The following is a 19145-nucleotide window of genomic DNA, read 5'->3' on the forward strand; positions in this document are numbered from 1 at the left end:
TCTTTTATTTTGTATAAAGAATTGTCTCCCTTTTTATCACAATACACCCATCTAACATACTTATTCAATCAGAGAATGTTGCAAAAAGTTTCGGGGGTGCATTGTAGACTCTTTTCATGTTGCACTGTATAGCTTATGTAAATATCAATATAATTTGATGTATAGAAATCAATTATTTCAATTATACAATTATAAGAACTTTCAGGCCAACACAGGGCAGTATGTATACATGGCCATGAGAGCAGTGTTACTTATCAGTCTTCCTCCATTCCTGAGAAAATTATATGCTCAGCTGTATGGAACTGATTTTGGGACTCTGTGCATATGTGACAAGTGTGTAGCTTGGTCTGTTTCTTAGACTCCCGGCAATGGGAGTGTGGGCTGTCCCTGTGCTTTGTGTGGCTGTTAATAACCTATTCCTTAGGCTAGACTGCCACAAGTAATGAATGCAGGGGAAGGTGCTTGGTCTTATGGTAACTTGATATACCATGATTTTGTTGTGCTCATGGGAGGCCTACATTTTTCTGAGTTAATATGGAGGAAGGGTTCAGGGGAAGGGGGAAAGGGAGTGGCATGAGAGGAGGGAGGGAAGACTGCCATCATGATGTAAAATTAATAAATTAATTAAGTAAAATAAATAAATAAATTCTTAGAAAGAAAAATACATGCTCAGTTATCAATTAGCCATTCAATGCGTCCTCTGGGCAAACTTGCCAAGTTTCATCCTGTGTTACTACTTCTTTCTAACTATTAAGCTATTGCATTTGACTTAAGCTGTTGTTAATTATACTTTATTTGTGATTTTAACATCGTTATGAATAAGTGATTATGTATGTACCAATGTGGGATTTGGACCATTTTCAAACAATACACACCTGTCATGAGACAGATTCCATTTTTATTTTCCTTCATGTATGGAGATACCTTAATTTTGCCTAGTAGTAAATTATAAATTTGGAGTGTTTTAGTACAAAAGTATACAATGCTAGATAAAAATGATGTAATTGTATTAAAATAAGTCTGTGTTGCTCTTAATTTCTATAATCAACAAATGTTTTATTGAGAGATTTACATGTCCTGTTTTTCTGTATCTCTGTTGTCAGTTTAAATCCTATCTGATCACATTAATCAAATATGAAAATACAAATTCTTCATTGAGCAAAACTTCTCTCACTTTTCTTTACTAGTGTAATGTTCCTTTAGCAGTGATTTTATTTCATTTTTCCTTTTTTTTTATTAAGAGACTTTCTATTCATTTTACATACCAAGCACAGATTCTCCTGTCCTCCCTCCTTCCTCCCCAGCCTACCCCTCGTTCCCACCTCCTTCCAGGCAAGGTCACCCATGGAGAGTCAGCAGAACCTGGTACACTCACTTGAGGCAGTTCTAAGCCCCTCCTTCCTGTACCAAGGCTGCCCAAAATACAAAGTGTCCCACCATAGGCATTAGGCTCCAAAAACCTGACTCATGCACTAGGGATGGGTCCCATTCCCACTGCCTGGGGTGCCTCCTAAACAGTTCAAGCTAATCAACTGTCTCACTTATACAGAGGGCCTAGTTCAGTAGCATGGGGGCTCCTTAGCTATTGGACCACAGTTCATGTGTTTCCACTAGTTTGGCTAGTTGTCTCTGTAGTTTTTCCAATCATGGTCACAATATCTGTTGCTCACAGAATTCCTCCTCTCTCTCATTGATTGGGCTCCTGGAGCTCCACCTTGCACCCAGCTGTGGATCTCTGCATCTGCTTCCATCAGTCACTGGATGAGAGTTCTATGATGACAGTTAGCTTATTCAGCCATCCAATCAACAGAGTAAGTGAGCTCAGGCACCCTCTAGACCATTGTCAGTAGCCTATGGTGGAGTCATCTTTGTAGATGCCTGGGAAGCTCCCTAACACTATGTTTCTCCCTATCCCCATAGTGCCTTTATTTATCATGGTATCTCTTTCCATGTTCTCCCACTCTGTTCTCTTTCCAGCTTAACAGCTTAAACCTCCTGCTTCCCTAGGCTCCCATTCCTCCATCCCTTGCCCTCCATTGCCTCTTCACACCATGTTAAACTTGTAGCCATGTTAGTTAAGTTTTCTAAGTATACATAGATATAATTCAATTAGGTATTCTACCTTGATTGGTATCTGTGTCTCTGAGATTCTTTCCTTCTGTGATACATCTATGTATGCATATTAATATAATGTCCACATCCAGTACAATCCATTTATTTCTCATTTTAATGGTTCTGCTAAATCATTCAGTTCCAAATAGGCCAACTAACTGAGAAATCATGTTTCCTGTTTTGATTCTATGCTTTGAGCTACTGCACCTCTGCTGTCCTAGTTAATCCTCAGTAATAATTGTGTAGATGTGTTGTTCTAATTTTATGTACCATCTAAAGAATTGTAACAGCATGAAAATAAGTCAAATTAGAAAATTAAACCATACAAAAGTTAACATAAAAGCCCATGACACTAGTCCACAAATTAGGGCAATTTATAGTCATAATAATGAAGAATATTCTTATGGGTGTAAAAAATTCAATTAGGTAGGCAATCTTTGAACACTTCAAAGACCTACTGAATATGGCATTTAAAAGGTTTTAAAAAATTTAGAGTTTCTGGACAATGAGACATGTCTGCTCCTGGCAGCACCAATTTACTTCAGAGAGGAGGATGGGCATTGAAGACACTCCTTATGGAGTTTATCTTCACCTTGGCAAAATAGCTATTTGGGCAAGAAACTTTCCTTGCCTGGACTGCTTGATCAACTGGACATGCAGGACCCATAGGAAGGTGACCACTGAACTTTGCTTGGCAAAATGGTCCTTCAGGTTCCTGCTTGCAGAGAAAATTGCCAGATGTTCTACAGGACACAAAGAGAAGTGAAATATCACTGAATAAAGACAATGTACTTCTATACATGTATCTGGAATTTTATTTACACAGAGCAATATCCACAGCACTTCCCCTTTTCTTTTTTTAAAAGGAAAGTTTTAACTTTTACATAGTAAAATTACATATAACAAAACAATTATCAAGCAAGAATTACAGTTACAATATTAAAGAAATAGGCTATCTATCAGATCTATTTATTTATTTATTTATTATGTATACAGTATTATGCCTGCATTGTGTCCCAGACGGCACCAGATCTCATTATAAGTGGTTGTGAGCATCATGTGCTTGCTGAAATTTAACTCAGGACCTCTGGAAGAGCAGTCGGTGCTCTTAAACATGAGCCATCTCTCCAGCCCTCATTTCCATTTATAAGTGTCATCTCACAATAACTGGAAACATATTTTCCCTGAAGGCTCAGTGACTAAAGTTATAACTATCATAGACAAAGTTCCTACCAGGTAACATCAGACACAATACTCTCCTAACAATGGGAAAAGGCAAAAGAAATTAAAAGACACAGTGTCCAGAAAATAAAGACTAGTCCAGATATCAACACCTAGAAATATGATCATACTAAACCTAGATGCCTAAACATCAATGCAAAAATGTAATCAATAATAATCATAACACTATGTCTCCACTAGAGCCCCCCAACACTTCTAGTGTATCCACTGAGTAGGGTAACACAGCTGGAACACATGACGAAGATGTAAAATACCACTTATGCATATAATAGAGCTTTTTAAAGATGAAAAGAATAAATCTCTTAAAAACATCTATGAAAATGCAACTAAACAATGAAAGGAAATCAATAGAACAGTTCAAGACAGGAAATAGAATCAATAAATCCCTAATTGAGGAAAATCTGGAATTAAAAATGTGGGAACTCAAACGCCTCAGATACAAACCTCTCCAACAAAATATAAAACATGGAAAAGAGAATCTTAGGTACTGACCATGATCGAAGAAACAGATACCTTAGTAATGAAAATATAAAATCTTAAAAACTCCTAGCACAAAGCATCCAGGAAGTGTGGAATATTATGGAAATACTAAATCTAAGAATATGTCCAAGTTTCTTCTTGGACTAGAAGGAGAAACTCAGATCAAAGGCACAGAAAACATTTAAACAAAATCATACCAGGAGTTTTTCCTAACATAAAGAAGGAAGTTCCTAAAAAGTTAGAGGAAGCAAGCAGAACAACAAGTAGACTGGACCAGAAGGACAGTTTCCCTTGGCACATAGCAGTAAAAATACTGAATGTATAAAAAATACGAAATGGAAAATGATCAATTAACCAGTTAACACATAAAGTCGGAGCCTATCACCTGAGTTCTCTGTGAAGTCTTTTTTTTTTTTTTATTGAGACAGGGTTTCTCTGTAGCTTTGGAGGCTGTCCTGGAACTAGCTCTGTAGACCAGGCTGGCCTCGAACTCACAGAGATCCACCTTCCTCTGCCTCCCAAGTGCTGGGATTATAGGTGCACCACCACTGCCCAGCTTGGTTTTTCAAGACAGAGTTTCTTTGGCACCTTTCTTGGAACTCACTCTGTAGCCCAGGCTGGCCTTGAACTCACAGAGATCTGTTGGACTCTGCCTCCTGGGTGCTGGGATTAAAGGCATGCACTACCACCACACAGCATTTTTTTTTGTTGTTGTTGCTCTGTGAAGTCTTTAAAATTCAGAATATCATGGGCAAATATTATACAGACTCTAAGAGACCTTTGATGCCAACCCAGACTACTATACCCAATAAAATTTACAGTCATCATCGATAGACAAATTATGGTATTTGACGATAAAACAAATTTTAGCAATAACTGTCTATAAATATTGTCCTACAAAGGCACTAGAGAAATAATATAACCTAAGAGGTTAATCACACCCTAGGAAACACAGGGAATTAATGATTCCAGAAAAAACAAATCATAAAAGTAAAGACATACACACATAGACACAGACACAGACACACACACGACACAAGCACTACTACCACCACCAAAACAACAACAAAATAACAGAAATCAACAATCATTCATCATTACTATCTGTCTATCTCAATGATTTCAATTCCACCATAAAATTATACACACTGGTAGAGTGGATATGAAAACAGAATACATTCATCTGCTTAGGAGACACACCTTTACATCAAGGTAACACATAGATATCACCTCAGGTAAAAAAGATCAGAACTGTATATTCCAAGCAAAGGACCCAACAAGCACACAGATATAGCCATCCTATCTGATAAAATATGCTTCAAAACAAAATTAATAAGAAGAAATAGGGAAGGACATTACATATTCAGCAAAGAAATACTCCACCTAGAGGACATTGCAGTTATGAACATCTATGCACTAAAATTAAGGATACACTAGTATGTAAATAAAACACTACTATGTCTTAAGTGACATATTGACTCTCAAACACTAATAGTGGAAGACTACAATGCCCCACTCTCATCACTGGACCAAGCATGCAGACAAAAATTAAGCAAAAAAATGCTGAAGCTTGCTGACATTAAGAAGACAAATGGTTCTAAGAGTTATTTTCTCCAAAATTAACCACATACTCAGATACAAAGCAAGTATCAACAGACACAAGAGAAATTGAAATAGCACTTTGCATCCTATCTGAGCACCATGGTTATGTCTGGAATCAACAACAAGAGAAAGAGGAGAAAGTTTACAAACTCATGGAAAATACAGGACTAACTACTGAATCAAAAGGAGGTTAAGACAGAAATTAAAGACTTTCTAAAATTGATTGAAGATGATTACACAGCATACCATAGTTGGGTAGAGGAAACAGTGAGGACAGTTCTGAGAGGAGATTCCACAGCACTAAATGTCTACATGAAAAAAGCAGAGATAACTTACACTACTAATGTAATAGCACACATGAAATTTGTAGAAAGAAAGATATCACACCCCAAATTAGAAAGCAAGAAATAATTGAACTCAAGGCTTAGATCAATAAAATAGAAACAAAAACAAATATAAAGCCTAGAATCAATGAAACAATAGTTGGTTGGGGGATGGAAGATAAGATTGAAATACCCTTGTACAAATTAATTCACATCCATTCTATCAGTGAGTGTAATTTTATTGTGGAATTGAAATGTGGGTGAGAAAAAAAATCCCAAAATATACCTATTATCTTTCACAGTTGGGTGAATATGATGATTGTATATCTTCTATGAGATGATTCACAGTTTCCCAGCACTATAAAATCAAACCAGAGGAGCTGCATTGTGATGGTATTGTGTTCTCCAAAATATTGTGCACCCTTATAAATTTATCTGGGGTCAGAGAACAGACAGCCACTAGATACAGAGCTAAAAATTGTGGCTAGAAAATGGGTCAGAGCAAGCCATAGCAGAAGCTGGGCAGTGGTGGCGCACACCTTTAATCCCAGCACTTGGGAGGCAGAGCCAGACAGATCTCTGTGAGTTCAAGGCTACACTGGAAACAGCCAGGCATGATGACACACACCTTTAATCCCAGAAAGTGAGTTTTTAATCCCAGCGAGTGGGGCAGAAAGAGAAAGATTATATAAGGCGTGAAGACCAGAAACTAGAAGCATTTGGCTGATTCAGCATATGGCTGGTGAAGCTTTTAGGTTGTGGAGCAGCACAGTTCAGCTGAGACTCATTTTGGATGAGGACTCAGAAGCTTCCAGTCTGAGGAAAAAAGACCAGCTGAGGAACTGGTGAGGTGAGGTAGCTGTGGCTTGTTCTGCTTCTCTGATCTTCCAGCATTCATGCCAATAACTCGCTTCAGGTTTGATTTTATTAACAAGACCCTTTAAGATTCATACTACACTGCATCTTTCAGATGAGTAACATGGTTTCTCTATATTATGTGATTCAGCATGTGGTGTCTTCAGCAATGGGGTTTTACCATTAAATTATAGAGGATATAATACTGTAGCTTCACAATATACATGCTAGATATAAATGTGAAAAATATATGATATTTTACTTTCAGATTATGACCCATTTGGCTTAAAATTCTGGTCCCCATTTCTAGCTATTTTTTTTCCTACAGTTGTAATTTTTTTTACTTCCTTGCAGGTGAATAAATCTTCAACATGTTAGTCTATGCATCCAGATACATGTATAGAAGTACATTGTCTTTATTTCAGCAGCTCTGCCTGTCCTCAAAATTTTTTAGTTATATTAATTATTTACTAATATTTTAGTACCAGTCATATTTTCTCTTTTACATGTCTTCCCATGCATTTCTAATAAGTTTTAAATCCCATTTCCATGGATGTGGTCATAAGTCACAATGACAGGATTGTGGCCACTTAGAGTTGTTTCTTATTAAGTCAGAAACAAAAGTAAATTAAGTTTGTGGTAGGGAAATATTTTTGTTACTACAAAAGAGTAATATGCATGTCTTTCTCCCTTTCCATTCCTCCCTCAAAATCTTCCATTGTATAATACCTTTCCTAATTTTTCATACAAGTTGGGGAACAAGAGGTGTATTTATCTCAAAGCTAAAATTATCTTGTAAGGCTTCTGATTACATTCTTTATTACACTGTGGGAGTGCATATATGTTTAAAAAGAGGGAATATGACTGCTTTCTAAGTCTCTTTGTCTCTTTTCATGTATAGAATTTTTACATACCTAGAAATCATCATCTTAATTATCAAGATTACAAAACTTATAAGCTGTGGGCAGGAATTTTCCTTCACTACATTGGTTTTTGTGTGTTCTAAATTTTTTTTTGAGCTGAGGATTGAACCCAGGACCTTGTGCTTGCTAGGCAAGAACTCTACCACTGAGCTAAATCCCCAACCACTTTATAAAAAGTGTATGTATAAACAGATTTTACTTTAGGGCTATTATAGCTATTCAGATGAAATGATATATGAACATTAAACTATATATCAATTTCCAGATTAATGTAAGTTATCTTTTGGGGCAACATGACTTAGTATATTGGACTGCACATGATACAGACTTTACAAGGCATTTTTACCAAAATTTTTGTGTGTGTCCATGCACACTTACACCTCCAGTCTCACCTGCCAATGAGAGAACCTCTGTGGAAGGGCAACTTAACCTCCCACCATGTGTGCATTGATATCAAACTCATCCCATACTCAGTGCTAGGTTTTTGCCCTAGGTGAACCATATATTTTTTCCATATGACAAATCCTGTTATTGATGGTGCCTGTTATCTTTCCAAATTAAAATTGACATTGTCTTTAGAAATATGTGAGATAAAGAACATGTCCAACCCTATCGACTTTAAATTGTGGTTGACTAGATATGTCAAAATAGATTATAGTAAATCTCCAAACATTTCTTCTGTTAATAATTTGACAAAAATCAATGTATTGGGCTGGAGAGATGGCTCAGAGGTTAAAAGCACCGACTGCTCTTCAAGAGGTCCTGAGTTCCCGACATGGTGGCTCACAACCATCTGTAATGAGATCTGGTGCCCTCTTCTGTATACATAATGAATAGATAAATCTTAAAAAATCTTGTTTTTGATTGGGGATCTCAGTGGTAGAGCCCTTCCCTAGCAAGCACAAGGCCCTGGGTACGATCCTCAGCTCAAAATAAAAAAATAAAAAAAAAACAATGTATCATAGGAATACTATCTTTTACAATTGGGATTTTAGGAGTTTTTCTCCTCTACTATAAATATATGCCCTTTTGTGAGCAGTTTCACACATCAAAATCGAAAAGCATTTCCTTGTAGTTCATTCTAAAATACTGCAGTGCGATGCTTGTTCTAAAAATTTTTATTACTTCAATTATTTTTGAAATTGTAATATAATTAGAGTATTTCTCTTTTCCTTCCTTACTTCCAAACTTTGTCACGTAACTATTCTTCCTCCCTTCCAATCTTATGGACTGTTTAAAAATGGTTAATGCATAAACATATGTATATACACACACACGCTCCTAAATACAAGCATATCAGTCTACACAAATGTTCTCCTATGCATAGTTTTGAGGATGACCATCTGCTATTGGATATTCAATGGCTTTGCATTATCCTGTAGGAGACTATTTCTCTGACTTTTGACATTCCTTAGTTGCCTCTAGTTCTTTGTCTAGAAATAAGATCCTATGATCTTTCTCCCAGACACTTTGTTATGTCTCTTATTGTCTTCTTAATTCATATCATGATTAGGCAGTCATGTTAATAAAACTTTCAGGATAAGACTTTAATTATAAAATGTCAAAATTTTCAAACAAATATCCATACTTGGAATGACCAAGATTTATCAACATTGCTTTTTAATAATAGCAATAAATGCTTTTATTCTCTTTTTGAAGTCAAATAGTTAAGAGTGACACTATACACATATAAATATATGTACATAGTATTTTTCAGCAATTGAAAAAAGCCAATAAAGAGATATAACTATCAATTTTCTGTAGCATAACTCAGACAAAGTCAGCTTGCATGTTTCCCCCAATCTGTTTTCCTTTTGTGTATTAGCAGTGAAAATGTCTTTATGCCTATTTATATCATGATTCTGACCTCTTCCATCCATTGTTGCCTGTGGCCTCATAATTATTCTTTTTTATCCCCATGAATTGAAGCTCTGTGGACTTTTTTTTTTTCTCTCGAGACAGGGTTTCTCTGTGCAGCTTTGGAGCCTTTCCTGGATCTCACTCTATAGACCAAGCTGGCCTCTAACTCACAAAGATCCTCCTGCCTCTGCCTCCCGAGTGCTAAGATTAAAGGCATGTGCCACCACCACCAGGCTTGCCTTTTCTATTAATATCAGCAATGATCTTTGAATGTTCTCTACATTCTTGTATGAAGGCCTATGTGGACTACATTGATTTATGAGACTTTTTTTGTTTTTTTTGAACTTTTTTATTTTTGAGCTGAGGATTGAACCCAGGGCCTTATACTTGCTAGGCAAGTGCTCTACCACTGAGCTAAATCCTCAGCCCTGCATTGATTTATTAGAAAGCCATAAATAATTTGGCGTCCATTCTGTTGTAGCCACTGTACATTTTTTTAAAATCCAAATTATATGGCTACCTTTATTTTTGTCATTTTTTTTGTTATTTATTATATTTGTGTTTTAATTTTACACATCGGCCATGGGTTACCCTGTCCTCCCTCCTCCCGCCCCCAACACAAGCTTCCCCTCCATTCCCATCTCCTCCAGGGCCAAGACTCCCCTGGAGATTCATTTAAACCTGGTGGATTCAGTATAGGCAGGTCCAGTCCCCTCCTTCCAGACTGAGCAAAGTGTCCCTGTGTAAGAACAAGGTTCCAAACAGCCAGCTCATGCACTAAGGACAGATCCCGGTCCCACAGCCTGGGTGCCTCCCAAACAGTTCAAGCTATTCAATTGTCTCACTTATCCAGAGGGCCTGATCCAGCTGGGGGCTCCACAGCCTTTGGTTCATAATTCATGTGCTTCCATTCATTTGGATATGTGTCCCTGTGCTTTTCCAATCTTAGGCTCAACAATTCACGCTCTTACTCCTCTTTGTCGACAATTGGACTCCTGGAACTCCACCTGGGGCCTGGCCGAGCATCTCTGCATCCACTTCCATCAGTTATTGGATGAGAGTTCCAGCATGACTGTTAGGGTGTTTGGCCATCTGATCACCAGACTAGGTCAGATCAGGCTTTCTCTCGACCACTGCCAGCAGTCTACAGAGGATGTATCTTTGTGGATTTCTGGGGACCTCTAAAGAATGGATAAAGAAAATATGGTACATATACACAATGGAGTACTACTCAGCAGAGAAAAAACAATGACATCATGGGGTTTGCAGGCAAATGGATGGATCTAGAAAAAATCATCCTGAGTGAGGTAACCCAGACTCAGAAGGACAAACATGGTATGTACTCACTCATAGGAGGATAATAGATGTAAAACAAAGATGACTAGACTGCTACACAACTCCAGGGAGGCTACCTAGAAAACGGGACCCTAGGAAAGACACAGGGATCCCCCAATAACAGAGAAATGGATGAGATCTACATGAACAACCTGGATGACAGTGGGAGTAATGAAGGGCAAGGTTTGAGGGAAAGAAAGCTTAGGGGAGCAGGAGATCCCAGCTGGATCAAGAACAGAAAGGGAGAACAAGGTCCACCACTGTACATTTTTATCCTCACTTTGTACTTTTCATTAGCGTGCAGATCTTATTTGCTAGCTCCCCTTTTCTTAGGGTATTTCACAAAGAATGTGTAATCTGCCATGGTATTTTACAATACATCCAGAAACACACACGCAGGTAGCTAATCAGATACACACAAGACTAACTGGTGTAAGAATGTTTTTTGTGTTCTTGCAGAAGTGAGTACTCATGGATGTCATTGTTAGCACTATGGAAATTCTTTTAATATTTACCTCAATGTGTCACTTACAGAAATATATATGTGTATCTACCAATGTATTCCCATTCAGTAATAATTTGGACCATTTCAGACTGATTTTGTCTAACATGATTAAAAATATTAAATTATCCAATGTCACTCTCAAATCTAATGTAATTGAGTAAATATGTAATAACATCTCTGATTTCCAGTGAAATTATGCAATGTGGGGACAATTGTTCCTACAGCACATTCTGAGATTTCTAAACCTTTCAATATGTTTGTCCGTCTACTACAGCTATCATCCAGTGACAATACTGTACATCATAGGTTGCTAAAATACATTTAGGAAGAGACAGAATCTTGTATTTTTATTCTCACCATTTTTGCCAATTTCTTAAGTTTTTCACACACATTACTCAAAGTTGTTAAAAATTAATGTGCATGAAATATATTAGAATGCAAAATTAATTTTAAATAATACATAGGATATAGGATTAAACTTTCTTGTGTGTAAAGATAGTGAATATTCAGATCAGAACATTTATGTACTTGAGTATGTCACAACTTTCCTTGATTTTGAACACAACTGAGTGCTGATTCAGAATATCCTAATTTCATTTTTTTCTTTCTATTTCTTTCTTTTGGGTTCTGGACAGATCCTAACTATGCTTCTGTGATATCTTGTGCTTCCTTTCTCTTTCTCTGAAGCCATTTTCCCTGCAATGTGGCTTCTTTCCCATCTGTGTCTAACCTCCTTGTTTGCTGAACTCATGTACTTAAGCATGACTGTCTTTCTTCTCTCTCCCATTTTCCTCCTAACAAGGAACTTGTATGATGTACTCCAGACCTATCATGGTGCTTTTTCATTTTTCAAAATCTAGTAATAGATTGGGGATTTAGCTCAGTGGTAGAGTGCTTGCTGCCTAGCAAGCGCAAGGCTCTGGGTTCTGTCCTCAGCTCTGAAAAAAAAATCTAATAATAAAGCATTCAAGCTGCAAAAATCCCCACATTTTAGAACTTATATAAACTGAACATAATTTTTGATCCTTTCTATATAGAAAAAACAGATCCAACATACCTTGATCAGATTTTGTGCTTAAAGTTTTCATCCCCTTATCATTGCTTAGTGGTTGGAGGCTTTGAGCACTTCTGCTGTCTTTTCAAGGAAAATATAACAGGATTATGAATAAAATGTGCTCGTAAGACTACATACATGTAAGAAATTCTCCAAATGCATGCATTATATGTGTGTGTTCACACACACATTTAAATCTGCATTCTGGTAGAAAAGAGAACTTTGCTTGCTCTATTCATCTGACATGATACAGAGATTTTGGATTTTCCTTCAATAGGCATGCTTGTGTTTATAGAAAAAGAGAGCCACACTCCAATTACAAAGCCAGCTTTAATTTTTAATTGAAAAGGGAGATGTAAAGACCATTTGTATTATATATTTATAGTTAGCAGAAGAAACATATATTTAGAATGACTAATGAAATTTTTATTATATTTGTGTTTTAATTTTACATATCAGCCATGGGTACCCCTGTCCTTCCCCCTCCCGCCCCCACCCCCACCTTCCCCTCATCCTCTCCCCTCCATTCCCATCTCTGCCAGGGCCAAGACTCCACTGGGGATTCATTTAAACTTGGTTGATTCAGTACAGGCAGGTCCAGTCCCCTCCTTCCAGGCGGAGCAAAGTGTCCCTGTGTAAGCCCCAGGTTCCAAACAGCCAGCTCATGCACTAAGGACAGGTCCAGGTCCCACAGCCTGGATGCCTCCCAAACAGTCCAAGCCACTCAACTGTCTCACTTATCCAGAGGGCCTGATCCAGCTGGGGGCTCCATAGCCTTTGGTTCACAATTCATGTGCTTCCGTTCGTCTGGCCTTTCGTCCCTGTGATTTTTCCAATCCTGGGCTCAACAATTCACGCTCCCACAGTCCCTCCTCCTTCTTGACAACTGGACACACGGAGCTCCACCTAGGGCCTGCTGAGGATCTCTGCATCCACTTCCATCAGTTACTGGATGAGAGTTCCAGCCTGACTGTCAGGGTGTTTGGCCATCTGATCACCAGACTAGGTCAGATCAGGCTTTCTCTCGACCACTGCCAGCAGTCTACAGACGATGCATCACTGTGGACATCAGGGGACCTCTCCAGCACTCTGCCCACACCTGTTCTCATGTGGTCCTCATCCATCATGGTCTACCATTCCTTGTTCTCCCTTTCTGTTCCTGATCCAGCTGGGATCTCCTGCTCCCCCAAGCCTCCCTTCCCTCAAGCATTGCCCTTCATTTCTCCTGCTCTCGTCCAGGTTGTTCATGTAGATCTCATCCATTTCTCTGTCATTGGGTGATCCCTGGGTCTTTCCTAGGGTCCCATTTTCTAGATATCCTCCCTGGAGTTGTGTAGCAGTCTAGTCATCTTTGTTTTACATCTAGTATCCTCCTATGAGTGAGTACATACCATGTTTGTCCTTCTGAGTCTGGGTTACCTCACTCAAGATGATTTTTTCTAGATCCATCCATTTTCCTGCAAACCTCATGATGTCATTGATTTTCTCTGCTGAGTAGTACACTTTGTGTATATGTACCATATTCTCTTTATCCATTCTTCAGTTGAAGGGCATCTAGGTTGTTTCCAGGTTCTGGCTATTACAAACAATGCTGATATGAATATATCTGAGCAAATGCCCTTGTGGTATGATGGAGCATTCCTTGGGTATATGCCTGAGTGCTACAGCTGGGTCTTGGGGAAGATGGATTCCCAATTTTCTCAGGAAGTGCCATATTGATTTCCAAAGTGGCTGTACAAGCTTGCATTCCCACCAGCAGTGGAGGAGAGTTCCCCTTGCTCCACATCCTCTCCAGCATAAGCTGTCTTCTGTGTTTTTGATCTTAGCCATTCTGTCAGGTGCAAGGTGGTATCTCAGAGTCGTTTTGATTTGCATTTCCAGTATAATTAGGGATGTGGAGCAATTCCTTAGCTGTCTTTCAGACATTTGAACTTCCTCTGTGGAGAATTCTCTGTTTAGTTCTATAACTCATTTCTTAATTGGACTGTTTGGCATTTTGATGTCTAATTTCTTAAGTTCTTTTTTTTTCCATTTTCTTTCTTTTTTTTTGGTTGTACTCTTTTTTTATTATTATGTGTTTCAATTTTATATATCAGCCATGGGTTCCCCTGTCCTACACCCTCCCGCTCCAACCCCCACCTTCCCCCCACCCCCTCCCCTCCATTCCCATGTCCTCCAGGACAAAGACACCCCTGGGGATTCTTTTAAACATGGTGGATTCAGTATAAGCAGGTCCTGTCCCCTCCTTCCAGGCTGAGCATGTGTCCCTGTGTAAGCCTAGGGTTCCAAACAGCCAGCTCATACAATATATAGATAATCTTAAACAGGAATTTAAAAATAGTTTATATTTGTATCAACATATAAAAATTAATAACTGAAAATTATCTAATTTGCTATTTTACTAAATTTGTTTACTAGTGTATACAATAATCTACCATAATATCTTATACCTATCCGTTCCATTTTTCCCTTTTTTTCAGACATTTTGTCTTTCCTTAAGAAGAATACTGAGTTTAATAGTTTCTTCCACCCCTTACCCTATAACCATCATCCATAACCCTGAGAAATATGAAACCTTAGGGAGAAGGGGCATCATTTTTTTAGAATTGCTTCCTGCTGTTTAGGGTGTGGAGGTATTTCTGTTGGGTACTGTGAGAAAGCTCAGATAGTTAAATCTCAGTTAGACTAACTGTAGATTCTGCAGCAAGTCTCAGAGCAATGGGTAAGACTGTCTGAAATTCTGGCAAGAAGTGTAGTATGATGATGATTACCATGACATCAGTCTGGGTTGGGTAGAATTATTGTTGTTGGGGCCCCATCTTCCTTCTGGAGACTTCAGAGATTGCTATTGGAAAAACTTTTTTTTTTTTAATCAGAATGGAAGGTTTGGATTTAAAGATGACATGACATGTAAGAAAGGATTCCGAGAAATCAAGAGTAAGCACGGAGAGAATTAGGGTCTTGAAGACAATGGTCCCTTCTTTTTGGTTTCCTTCTGTCTCATATCACATGGCTCTCACGTTGGGTGCCAGATACTGGTGAAATTATTAAGGCCACTCCACATAGTTAAAAGGGAGGTTTATTTTGTTGGCTAATGTACAAATGAAGGGATAGGTAGGTTTTAGGGTCTGGCAAAGGTGTGGCATAGTCCGGCGGTGTTCTTTGGAGAACTCTGCTTGGTCTACCTCCAGAGTCCAGGGTCCAGGCACCAAAAAGATCCCTCGCATCTCGATCTTGGGTCTTCAGGGTCCTCTCTCAGCCCTGCCTTGTATGCATGACCATTACCAAAGCCTCAATGGGGGTTGGAACTTCCAGGCCAAGTCTGGAATGGCTACCCACTACAGCCTCCTATTATACTAGTTGAACTGTGAAAGTTATCCACTAGGATGGAAGAATGCAGTCCAGTACCAGCTTGATAGCTCTGTGTTCTATGACTCACCTATATATTGTTTTTAGCAATACCGTCTTTCCATCAAATTCAGAAACAACAGGAAGTTATTTTCAAAATAAATTATTTTTAATAAAAATATTTAATAATACATTGAGATTTTCAAGTAATTTATCTCACTCACATTAATTCCTGACACTTCCAACCAAATCCTTCAAAGTTACTCCCTTAACCCTTCTTCATAGTGTCTCTCTTAATATGAAGACAATATCTTGCAAAAGTTCTCCCACTCCTCTGGCTTATATAACCCCTCTACTACAAAAGTTCCTGATTTTTAAGTGTAGGGGTTGTGTGGTAAATGTATTAATTGGGGATAGACACACTGCTGTTGGTAAAACAGTATATTTTTAAAAGTTATTGTATCCTATAATGATCTGTGTCTACCATATAAAGAAGTATCATTATACGGGGGGAGGGGTTGTCTAGATGTAGAAGTACAGTGAAAGACACAGCTCCCTTCCTATCCCATAATTCCTTCACTCCATTTACATAACTGACAGTTACCCACGTCTACAAGTGTCATGATTCCACCTGTCAGAACATTTTGTTCTGCTGACTAGTGCAGTCACTCACTGGCCTTACAGATGGACAGGACTACTGAGGACTACTGATGGCTTTTCTTCATTGTGAGCTTGAATGACTTCTGTAACTATGGGAGCTGATCCTCAGTAGGGAGGATTCCAGGTAAATCTAGATAGATACTCTCACCTACTGTCTGAAGTGTGTGACCGTCTTCAGCAACAGGAACTTATCTTCTCTTTCTGGAATACACAAAGGGCATGGGCTACAGCCTGTATTTTTGGAGGAAGTCTCTTAGATTTCCCCCAAAAAGACAATTCAAAAACAGGTTTCCAATGCCTGGCACTATATTTTTATTATTATTTTATGATATTCTTATGAAACCTATTTTTCTAAATTTTAGACATTGACACTAAAATAAGGAATATCTCAGAAGGTAAAACTGTTTCAGGTGCAAGTGAGATTAGATGAGTTCAGATCCAGAGAAAATTCATGAGTACACCTCCTACTGTACAGAACTGTTTGTGGAGGTTGTCCTCTATCTTGTGATCATAACATTTAAAACTCAATCATTTTCACAGTGACACACACACACACACACACACACACACACTCACACACACACACACATACACACACGCGCGCGCGCGCAACATACAGAAATGGTCTCAAACCAGATAAGCTCACAAAAGATAATATTGTGAAGAATTACAACTATTTGAAATAGGAGTCATAATAATTCAGTGGTTTTCTTTTTTTCTTTTTCTTTTGGTTTTTCGAGACAGGGTTTCTCTGTGTAGCTTTGCACCTTTCCTGGAACTTACTCTGTAGCCCAGGTTGGCCTCTAACTCATAGAGATCAGCAAGCCTCTGCCTCTCAAGTGCTGGGATTAAAGGTGTGGCCACCACCATCTGCCATGTGGTATTCTTTGTTGAAGATATTTTCTTGGAAAGCTATGTGTCTTAATGGAGGAATATTTATTCTCCTCTAACTGTAGAAGATATACAACAAAGAACAATATAATAGGAAATATTATACTTAGTAAGGTCATCTTTTTTTACATTCATGGACAAAATTTTAATGTATCAAGTACAATAGAATGTATAGTGAGCTGTCAGTGAGCCAACTATAAGGGTCATACTTACATGATCTTATGTGATCCTATCAAAGTTGTATGGAAAAAAGAGCCAGGTCTTCTTGCTGCCATGTCAGAGGCATGTAAATGTAAGACAGACTCTTGGATTACTTACCTATTGATGGCAAGTGCCTGTACAAATGAAGGCAGTTCTAGCTTCAGTCCCTTGGGAAAGAAAGAAAAAGGAGGATGCAGGACAAGGGGGTTAATAAAAATTTAGGTCAGGCCGGTAAATTTCTGAAAAAATCCTGTCAGAGAACTTTGCCTTTAACATCAGGATGAATCCATCTTCATGCTGACCATTGTCATCAGTTCCTGCAAAACAGAGATGGTGATTTATGACATTGTTCTTCCTCTTGTTTCCTCTTCATCTTACTGTTGGGCCTTTTGATGCTCTTTTGAGTGATCAAAAACAGTTTCATTCTCTCTATCAGATGGCCCCCAAAGGCTCACGTCTGGCTCCTGCCATGGTCTCTTTGATGCTTCATTTTGGTTGGACCTGGATGGCTCTTATTGTATCAGATGACCACAGAGAAACTCAGTTTCTATCACATATAAGAGAAAATATGGAGAATAATCAAGTCTGCATAGCTTTTGTTGAAATGATCCAAAGCACCTGGAATTCATTTTCAAACAAATACTGGAAAAGTTTTGTCATGGTTAAGGAATCATTGGCCAATATCATTATCATTTATGGTGACAGTGATTCACTACAAGGTTTAATGAGAAATCCAGGGCAACAGATTTTGATGACAAAAGTCTGGGTTATGACCTCTCAGTGGGGTGTTACAAATATGGCTGATTATTTCTTGCATGATCCACTCCATGGTAGTCTCATTTTTTCACACTACCATGAGCAGATTATTGAATTTAAAAATTTTATCCAAACAGTTAATCCTTATAAATACCCAGAAGACCTTCTTAAATTCTGGTTTTTGTTCTTCAAGTTTTCATTTTCAGAGTTGGATTGTCATCTTTTGGAGAACTGCCAACCCAATGCTTCATTGGAACTCCTACCTAGATACATTTTTGACATGACAATGAATGAAGACAATTGCCATACATACAAGTCTGTTTATATTCTGGCCTACAGTCTTCATGAGATGATTCTTCAGCGAGAACAAATGCAACCATTTGGAAATGGGGAAAGAATGTTGTTCTTCCCCTGGCAGGTAATATCCATTCTATTGCATTAGAGAATCAACAATGTAATTTTTCATCATCTTCAGAGGCACCAAATTAGGTATTACATATTTCAGCATTGTATATATGTATTCAGTGTGTGTGTGTGTGTGTGTGTGTGTGTGTGTGTGTGATCACCACAGGAAAATCATTTGTTATTTTATCTTATTGGTCAGTGATGATCTTTGTGTGCGTGTTGTTGAGGAATAGGGTGCTAGTGGCAAGGTGGAAATGATTTTACTGAATATAAAATCTGTGTCACAATTAGCTGCACAATCTTCTCATGTTGATAGATTATATTAGAAAACTAAGATTTCTCTTAATAAGTTAAATAGTGACAGCTCACCCCAAGCTATTAGTACATGAATGGTTTCTTTTAACTACCATTTAATCATTAGAACCTACATTTTATTTGCTGTATTCTGAGACACACTGAGTGTAAATGAATATGTTTGTTTTAAAATGTTGAAATTTACTTTATCTGATACACACTGATTCCTTTCCTGAGTATGTTTAGAAGATTTTCCTGTGGCTGACTGTCCTTCAGAAGTACAATGGTATCCAATTAAC

At 38.1% G+C, this 19145-nt stretch overlaps 1 pseudogene; it reads left to right on the forward strand.

The window, feature by feature from the left end:
* Nucleotides 1-19145, forward strand: part of LOC118575139 — a 96361-nt pseudogene that overhangs the window by 70349 nt on the left and 6867 nt on the right.

The sequence above is a fragment of the Onychomys torridus genome, unplaced genomic scaffold (genome assembly GCF_903995425.1).
Source record: "Onychomys torridus unplaced genomic scaffold, mOncTor1.1, whole genome shotgun sequence".
In the NCBI taxonomy this organism is placed as follows: Eukaryota; Metazoa; Chordata; class Mammalia; order Rodentia; family Cricetidae; genus Onychomys; species Onychomys torridus.